Source organism: Lepus europaeus, chromosome 6 (genome assembly GCF_033115175.1).
Source record: "Lepus europaeus isolate LE1 chromosome 6, mLepTim1.pri, whole genome shotgun sequence".
Taxonomy (NCBI): domain Eukaryota; kingdom Metazoa; phylum Chordata; class Mammalia; order Lagomorpha; family Leporidae; genus Lepus; species Lepus europaeus.
The window spans coordinates 50998038-51006887 of NC_084832.1; the positions used below are offsets into that span (position 1 = coordinate 50998038).

At 34.2% G+C, this 8850-nt stretch overlaps 1 pseudogene; it reads right to left on the bottom strand.

Annotated features, from left to right (window-relative positions):
* Nucleotides 1-8325: 8325 nt before the first annotated feature.
* Nucleotides 8326-8424, bottom strand: LOC133762687 (U2 spliceosomal RNA; annotated as a pseudogene).
* Between the last annotated feature and the right edge of the window lie 426 nt (nucleotides 8425-8850).

The following is an 8850-nucleotide window of genomic DNA, read 5'->3' on the forward strand; positions in this document are numbered from 1 at the left end:
GCCCATGAGGGCATTTCAGGCATGGAAGCCAAGACAATGTGGCAAAATATGTCCTACAGGAAGGATCTCTGTGATACCCTGTGTAAAGAAGTGGCCATCAAAGAAGGATGCACTTTTCTCTGAAGGGAGGAGAGAACTGCCACTTTTCATATGGCCTTGTCTAAATATTGACAGAGCTTGTGGATTCAAAAGGCTTCCATAGTCTTGGCAGCTCATGTCAAGATCTTTGGGTGATTACTGAATCATACATAATAGTGTTAATTGCTAAATTAATAACAGGAGTCACTATGCAGTTACTTCCTGTGCAGGACTTCTAACCTCAATGAGTTGTATTATGAGAATTAACTGTACAACTTGTTCTCATACAGTTTTTTAAACATTTTTGTGTGTATGTACAGATTTTTAAAATCTGTGGTGTATAAAATTAACTGAAAAATGAATATTAATGCAGAATGGGACTGGGAATGGGAAAGGGAGGAGGAGTGGGGGTGGGAGAGCAAGCATATGGTAGTAAAAATCACTATATTCCTAGAGTTGTGCTTTTGAAATTTGTTCTCATTAAATAAAATTTTTCTTTGGAAAAAAATAATTAGAATTATAATTTTTTTAAACTTTTATTTAATAAATATAAATTTCCAAAGTACAGTTTATGGATGTCAATGGCTTCCCCCCCAATAACTTCCCTCCCACTCACACCCCTCCCATCTCCCACTCCCTCTCCCATTCCATTCACATCAAGATTCATTTTCAATTATCTCTATATATAGAAGATCGATTTAGTATATATTAAGTAAAGATTTCATCAGTTTGCACCCACACAGAAACACAAAGTGTAAAATACTGTTTCAATACTAGTTATAGCATTACTTCACATTGGACAACACATTAAGGACAGATCCCACATGAGGAGTAAGTACACAGTGACTCCTGTTGTTGACGTAACAATTTGACACTCTTGTTTATGGCGTCAGGAATCTCCATAGGCTCTAGTCATGAGTTGCCAAGGCTATGGAATCCTTTTGAGTTTGCCGATTTCAATCTTATTCAGACAGGGTCATAGTCAAGTGGAAGTTCTCTCCTCCTTCAAAGAAAGGTACCTCCTTCTTTGATGGCCCCGTTCTTCCCACTGGGATCTCACTCACAGAGATCCCTCGTCTAGGTTTTTTTGTTGTTGTTGTTGTTGTTTTTTTTTTTTTTTTTTTTTTTTTTTTTTTTTTTTTTTTTACCAGAGTGCCTTGGCTTTCCATGCCTAAAATACTCTCATGGGCTCCTCAGCCAGATCCGAATGCTTTAAGGGCTGATTCTGAGGCAAGAGTGCTGTTCAGGACATCTGCCATTCTATGAGTCTGCTGTGTATCCCGCTTCCCATGTTGGATCGTTCTCTCCCTTTTTGATTCTATCAGTTAGTATTAGCAGACACTAGTCTTGTTTCTGTGATCCCTTTGACTCTTAGTCCTGTCATTATGATAAATTATGTACTGAAAATGATCACTTGGACTAGTGAGATGGCATTGGTACATGCCACCTTGATGGGATTAAATTGGAATCCCCTGAAACATTTCTAACTCCACCATTTCTTTCCCTGTACCCCTATTCTCTCTCTGTATCTGAGTTTCAAGTAAATAAATACATCTTAAAAAACTAATGAATTAGAAAAACTTCAGACTTCAAAAATACACTCCTATTTAAAATTTGAACAAAGTACACTTCTGTTCATCATTTAGCAATGTAATGTTGAGAATCAAAATTTAAAGAAGTTTCAAAATGCTTATTAATTGAAATGTATTGTCAATACAGTACTACAAAACAATAGAAAAAACTTAGTGGATTATAGGAATAAATGATTATTGCTTTTGCATTTTAAGTCATCTAGAATGAATCAAGAACTCCTTTCATCTTGCCTAGAATAACTGGCTTCTCATTGATCTGCACTGCACTGGGTGAAACAAATATGGGAACTCCAACAACTATGTGGCTTTCTCCAGTATGTTCTCATGGTTTCATAAGTGTTCCTAAGAGAAACTGAATCAAAAGATGATAGATGAATTTATCTGAAGGAATTGGCTACACAATCATGGTGGATAACAAGTAGTTGACCCTGTAGGCTAATGACCACAGTAGTGAACCCTGCAATTCCTCACTGATACGTGACAGCCACCACCACACTTGAGATAAGGAGAGACTAAGTGACACAAGAGAAATCACAATCTTCTGTAGGTATATGCTCAGAACTGGCATAACATAATTTTCGCCAGTCTCTAGGATGAAGCAAGCCACAGGACCCTCCCAGTTTAAAAAATGAAGAGCTAGACACCAATTCCCCAGCATGAAGAATTGTAAGGTCCTGTGGCAAAGTTCATGAACATAGAAACAGTTGAAACTATTATTGAGATAACCATCGTAAGATAATCTTTAAAATATTTGATATGAGTCCATCTTAACAACTGCTTTTTTGTTGCCAGATTTTATCATTCACTTAATGACTGTGGGTATTTTTACAAGTAAATCTTGGTAAGATTTGTGAGATTTGAACTTAAAAAAAATAACCGTTGTTGCTGAAAGATGATGAACAACTGCATTAGGTAACATGCCAAATTTGCAAAAGTTAGCATTTTTAATCATGTCACAAAGAAATGAGCCAGACATTCAGTTATCCATCAATAATTGTGTGAGCAGTAGAGTGCAGTGTTAAGCTGACTGGGCATCTATGCAATTTATGCACTGATTTAAAGTCAGATCCCCAATGCTTAACGATTGCTTGACTTAAGTAATGAGAATTTAAATTTCATGACTGTGTTCTGAAGTGAGGCATGTTGGTTATCCTCCTTCATATATCATTTTATAGAAGGAAGAAGTTATAAATTTTCAAATGAGTGATGCCTTGTGAATGTCTTATCAATGGCGGAACCTCTGTGGCTGTCCCTGCTCATGTTTGTCTGATTGTTGGGAACTTAATTGTGAACGTTTTCACCAATAATAAACAATGAATAATGCCAGGCAAAATTGACATTGAGGTAAAACTTTTTAAAAATCATTCAAATTGTTCAAAGCAATTATTGTAGGTGTAAATAAATTTTAGTAATCATTATATTCATTACTTCCCAAATCAATATTTGAAACACCATGTAAAAGCAAGAGAAAGTAAATAAGTAGAATGCAAAAGATATTTTTGGGCAAATTTTCAAAATGAGATTGGGATTAAGATGCTAAAAATAGTAATTTACAATCCTTACAAGGGATGTATTTTAAATTTTTCTTCTTTCTGTTGGAAATGTTAAAGTGTTTTTTTACAATTTTATTATTCATGAGGAATATTTTTGTCATGCTTATCTGTGAAGGATTCTTTTAAAAATAATTTCCTATTTTCAGATTTAAGGTTATTCTTTCTACAGGAAAATAAGCTAAACATACTCTAAATTTGAATAAATCGGAAATACAAAGAGCTAGAATTTTTCTTCTACACCGTGTTTATAATGGTTTTAATTAATAATGTGAGATTAGTAATATTCTTGATAATAATTCATTCATGTCAGTAAATCAATCTTTTATTATCTATCATTATGCATTTTTCATGTAACACCACTTTGTATGAGTGTTTGTATTAGCATTCTCAGTAATAACCCAAGTTCCCTATTTTTCTCCAGTTTCATAAAGAAGTGATCTGTTCATCTCTCAGTTTAATTCGTGATGCCTGGAAGCATTTGTCATGAAGCAAATGATTTTTGAAACATAACTCAAAATTGTAAGTAACTATAAAGATTTATGTACGGGAAAGAACGTACTCTATCCCATGTAATTTCTTCCTAGTTCAGCCTCTCTCTGATAAATTCCACAGTAGGAAAATGGACCATATCAGCGTATATAAGAAGAAGAATATTTACATCTATCTCCATCTTCAGTCAAAAATGTTTTAAGTACAATATGCCTGAGTATAGTATCTTTGTTGGATTTTTCTATTAATCTGTTATAATGCTAATTAATCAAAGCATACAAATGAATCAGAAAAACTAACTTTGAGGAAACAATTCGACAACATCTTGAATCTTACCATAAAAATTTTCCAGACTACATGAATCCTTGAGGGGATTTTTTCATTCTTATAATGTAATTAAGAATTGTTCTACAGTGACAAAATAAGCAATTTTAAATATTTTGCTATAAGCCATTTATTGAGATGAGTGAAGGACACTACAGGATGGAGGAAATGTACTCTCCAACGAAAAATCCATAAAATTATAGAATAGTATAAGCCAAGTAGATATTCTTACACTAGAAAAAAGAGTAAAGTTATGAAATACTATCATACCTGTTTTACAAAAGACCTAGGTTCCAAGATTGTCTCTCACACCACTTATGTGGATTTGAGAAATTCAAAACTTCAACAGTTTTACATTATTTCAGTAGAGAACAGCATAATACTACTAAGTTTCAATGAAAAATTTTGAGAATCAAATTAGATAATGTATATAAATTATTCAGTACATAGTAATCTCTAAATACATTGCTATTGTTATCTTTTTTCACTCTTAGCATTACTGGGATAGGTAATATGTTTGTGTGTATATATTTAGATATGTATATATTTTACCAGGACATAAAAGTGTGTGTATGTTTCAGAACAATTTCCAGAATATATTTTTTGTGTAATAAATATTTGTTGACTGTGTTAATAAACACTTCTGACAAGCACAGAATGAAAAAAAAGTAGATGAGAATTTAAAGTGCTGTACTTCTCAAAATAATTCAATATGACAGGTTACATTCAAAATATACTCCTTCCAATTGATTGAATGGAAATTTATTATCTCACTTATCTTTTATTATTGCTTAGTCTTAATGTGATGTGAATTAATGTAGTTGCATTAATTTATAGGAAATGCATATGTGGCCCACATTCCAATGAAAGAGGTAAGTATTTAGATAACATTGTGGAGTAAATATGTTGTGTAATATTTGAAAGTGTTTTGAAATTCTTGCCCAAATTGGGATTTTTTTTTCACAATATATAAAGGTTATTTCTTAAATTGTCATTCCAGTAACCACCAAACTACTTTTCAATCTCCTATTCTTTCACATATTAATTCTCCATGCTTATAGTTATACAAAATAATTCTATATTAAAACACTTATTTCAGTTCTTCTGCATATTTATTACAACATTTCTCCCATTATTATCTACTCACTTTTGTATACTTTTTTTTTTCTCCATGGGGACTCTACAAGCTCCAGTATCCGCTTTAACTACCTGAATCTATTGCTCCCGTGTGTTAAATTTTTTGTTGGAAACTATGAAACTATTCTTGCAATGGAATATTAGATGATAAGAAGTAATACAACACTAAGACTCACTAGAAAATCTTGGGACATACATTCTTTCAAATACTTTTGAAAACATTTGATAGATGACAGAGAAATAAAAAAAAAAACTACAAAAGGATCTGAACAAGAAAGAAATTCAGAGTTAGCTGGAGCATTTGCGGTCCACTTCTCACTAGAGGCATATGCCAACTTAGAAAGAGGTGAATGGGAAACAGAGAAGCCAACATTTCTTTGAAAGCTTCAAGACAAAAAAACCTGGTTACCAGAGACTGACAAGAGTATGGTTTAAAAACTACCTTTATTTTTGGGTTGGACATGGTAAAAAGAAAGGTCAGAACTGGTTGGTTAACATTAATATAGATAGAAACTTATGGAGAAGGGATCAAGTTTTAATCATTTCATTTTCCAAAACATAAGTGAAAGTAAATGGGATTTCTAGTGCTATTGGCCAACTGAAAGAATATATATGCTCTCTGGAAGATACCTTCAGAATTTACATTGCTTCTGTAACATTTTAATTTTTTCTTAAATTTTAATATGCATACAATAATTGTGCATTTTATGGAGTGTTATATTATGCTTTATTACATGTTTGCATTGTGTAATGTCCAAAATTAAATGCATTTATCTCTTCAAACATTAACATTACTTATAGTAAAAACATAAAAATTCTACCTTTAAAAATTTTTAATATATTTTATCCAGTACTTTATGTATAGTTATCCCACCACTCAATAGAACCCTGAGCTTCTTACCCCTACCAAGGCCTGTCAATCAATCCTCCTCCATTACTCTCTTCCCAGTTACTTTCCCATATTCTGTTATCCACCACCATATTTTTAACTTCTATGATATTACTTTCTTAAGACTTGACAAAAAAGTGAGATCATGTGATAATTGCTGCTCTGTGCTGCATATACAATACTACAAGCCAATAAAAATAATAATAAAGGGGTGCACATGAGGAAAAAGCAATATGAATTAGCTCATGCAATGAGAGAGATGTTCAAAACACATCCATGGGGATCTGGGAATTGTAGTTGGCACAGACCAAATGTATTACAAATATATTTAGTGTGTACAATGAAACTAAATACAACAATTAAAATTTCAGCTTGAAAGTGAATCATATAATGTCCAGTTGAAATATTGGGTTATAAAATTAGTGGAATTATATGCTCAGTGTAAGAATTTAACAGAAAAAGACACAATTTAAAAGAATATTAAACTGCAAAATAGATCAGAAGAAAAAAATCAAGAATGAAACATATAGGGCTAAAATAGTTATAATAAAGAGGTTATTATAGAGTTCAATAGTTACATAAAGCCTATCAAATATAATATTTGAATCCACAAAATAAAAGAGAAAATGTACATTTAAAAACCTTTAAAAATAGCTGATAGTTATTTTTAATCAATTAATGCATTAATTTGTTTTGAGGAGAATACAGAGACAGTCAGAGCTCCTATCTGTTAATTCACTCTCCCAAATTCCCACAACAGCTAGGACTGGGCTAGGCTAAAGATCTGCCATGCGGGTGGCAAGGAACTACCTATATGTTATCACTTGCTGCTTGTAAAGGTGCACATTACCAGGAAGCTGGAAATGATCATGATCTGGAACTTGAACCCAAGTATTCCAATATGAGATGTGACATCCCAACAAGGTTCTTAACTGCTAGATCAAACACTGCCCTTGGTATGTTCTTAATAATGAAATATATCAACTCATATATTAAAGAAGTCCTTTGAAAAATAATAATTAACAATAATTCATGAGAGATGGAGAATAAACTGACAGGAAAAGTATTTGAAAAATTATGCTCCAAATTCCAAATTTACTAGAAACTGTGAGCCTACAATCCTATAGATCAATAAACTCTAAGTAAAAGAAATATGAATAACAGCATCAAAATAAATCAAGTCATAATCAGAAAGCTTAAAACCAGCAATCAAGAAACTTTCTTAAAATTGATCAAAAGAAAAGTGACACATTAAAAACAAAGTAGATGTAATCAAAAGAAAAATAACACAAAATTGTTTCAAAACAAAATCCTTCATGAGAAAAGTATAGAAAAACATCTCCACATGTGCCTCATGAAAAATGAAAGTACTTCAAACACAAGGAAAGCAGGATCCAATAAATATCTGAATTATGTGAGGACATGAAAATTATCAAATTTACTAAAAATATCATTCAGCCACTCAATATATTTAATAAGAATGGATTCATCAAATCAATAATTAATTATGTTCATTACAAAAAAGGCCAGCTATTGCAGACATTGAGCGATTAAAATAGTGATGGAAGATATATCTCTATGTGTCTCTCTATGCCTTTCAAATAAAATAAATAAACAACATATAATTCACCAAGAAGATAAAATGCATGGAATGATATTCAATACAGTTAGTCATTAGGGAAATACAAATGGAAACTTCAGTGACATGCCACAACTATTACGATGTCAAAAGTGTCAAATTTTGCTGCACAAGTGGAGCAGTTAGAAGAGTTATGCACTCGGCCGGCGCCGTGGCTCAGTAGGCTAATCCTCCACCTTGCGGCCAGCACACCGGGTTCTAGTCCCGGTCGGGGCACCGATCCTGTCCCGGTTGCCCCTCTTCCAGGCCAGCTCTCTGCTGTGGCCAGGGAGTGCAGTGGAGGACGGCCCAAGTGTTTGGGCCCTGCACCCCATGGGAGACCAGGAGAAGCACCTGGCTCCTGCCATTGGATCAGCGCGGTGCGCCAGCCGCAGCGCGCCAGCTGCGGCGGCCATTGGAGGGTGAACCAACGGCAAAAGGAAGACCTTTCTCTCTGTCTCCCTCTACTGTCCACTATGCCTGTCCAAAAAAAAAAAAAAAGAAGAAGAGTTATGCACTATGGTTGAGATATAAACTGATAAAATAAATTTTGCAAGATATTGATTGCTTTTTAAAAAAACATTCAATATATACCCACCATATGATCTACCCATTGTACTCCCAGATACTAATCTAAGAGAAATAAAAGCATATACCATATATATATATATATATATAACCAGATATTTAAACTGATAAGAACAGATACTACACTTGATCTTAGCCAAAAGGCCAAGAAGCTCTGGCAGCTCTGCCAAGAGTTGGATCACTGAAAATGGACCGGCCCTGCAGTCGAAGGATGTCCAGGTCAGAGCCACAGATCTTATTGGCTCTAAGCTGAAAAGCCCTTCATTCACCCCAACTTCCAAAGTGACCACTGCAGCTGAGGGGACGGCCAAGCAGGATCAGCAACATTGCAGGCAGAACTGTCAATTTCTTGTTAGAGATGCCACCTGCCTTGACCTGGCCAGCTCTCCTCCCAGGCCAGCTAAGTAATGAAAGTCAACAGTGCCTTCCCCTAGGAGGTTCACACCTCCCTTAGGATGTACCCCATGCGAAGAGATAGATAGGTCTGGGCCTCTTAACTCACAAGGCCTAAAGCCCACCAGATTATTACCAGGCCCCTTCTGTCAGGTTCCATTTGCCTCTCAATCAGAAAACTTAATTGTA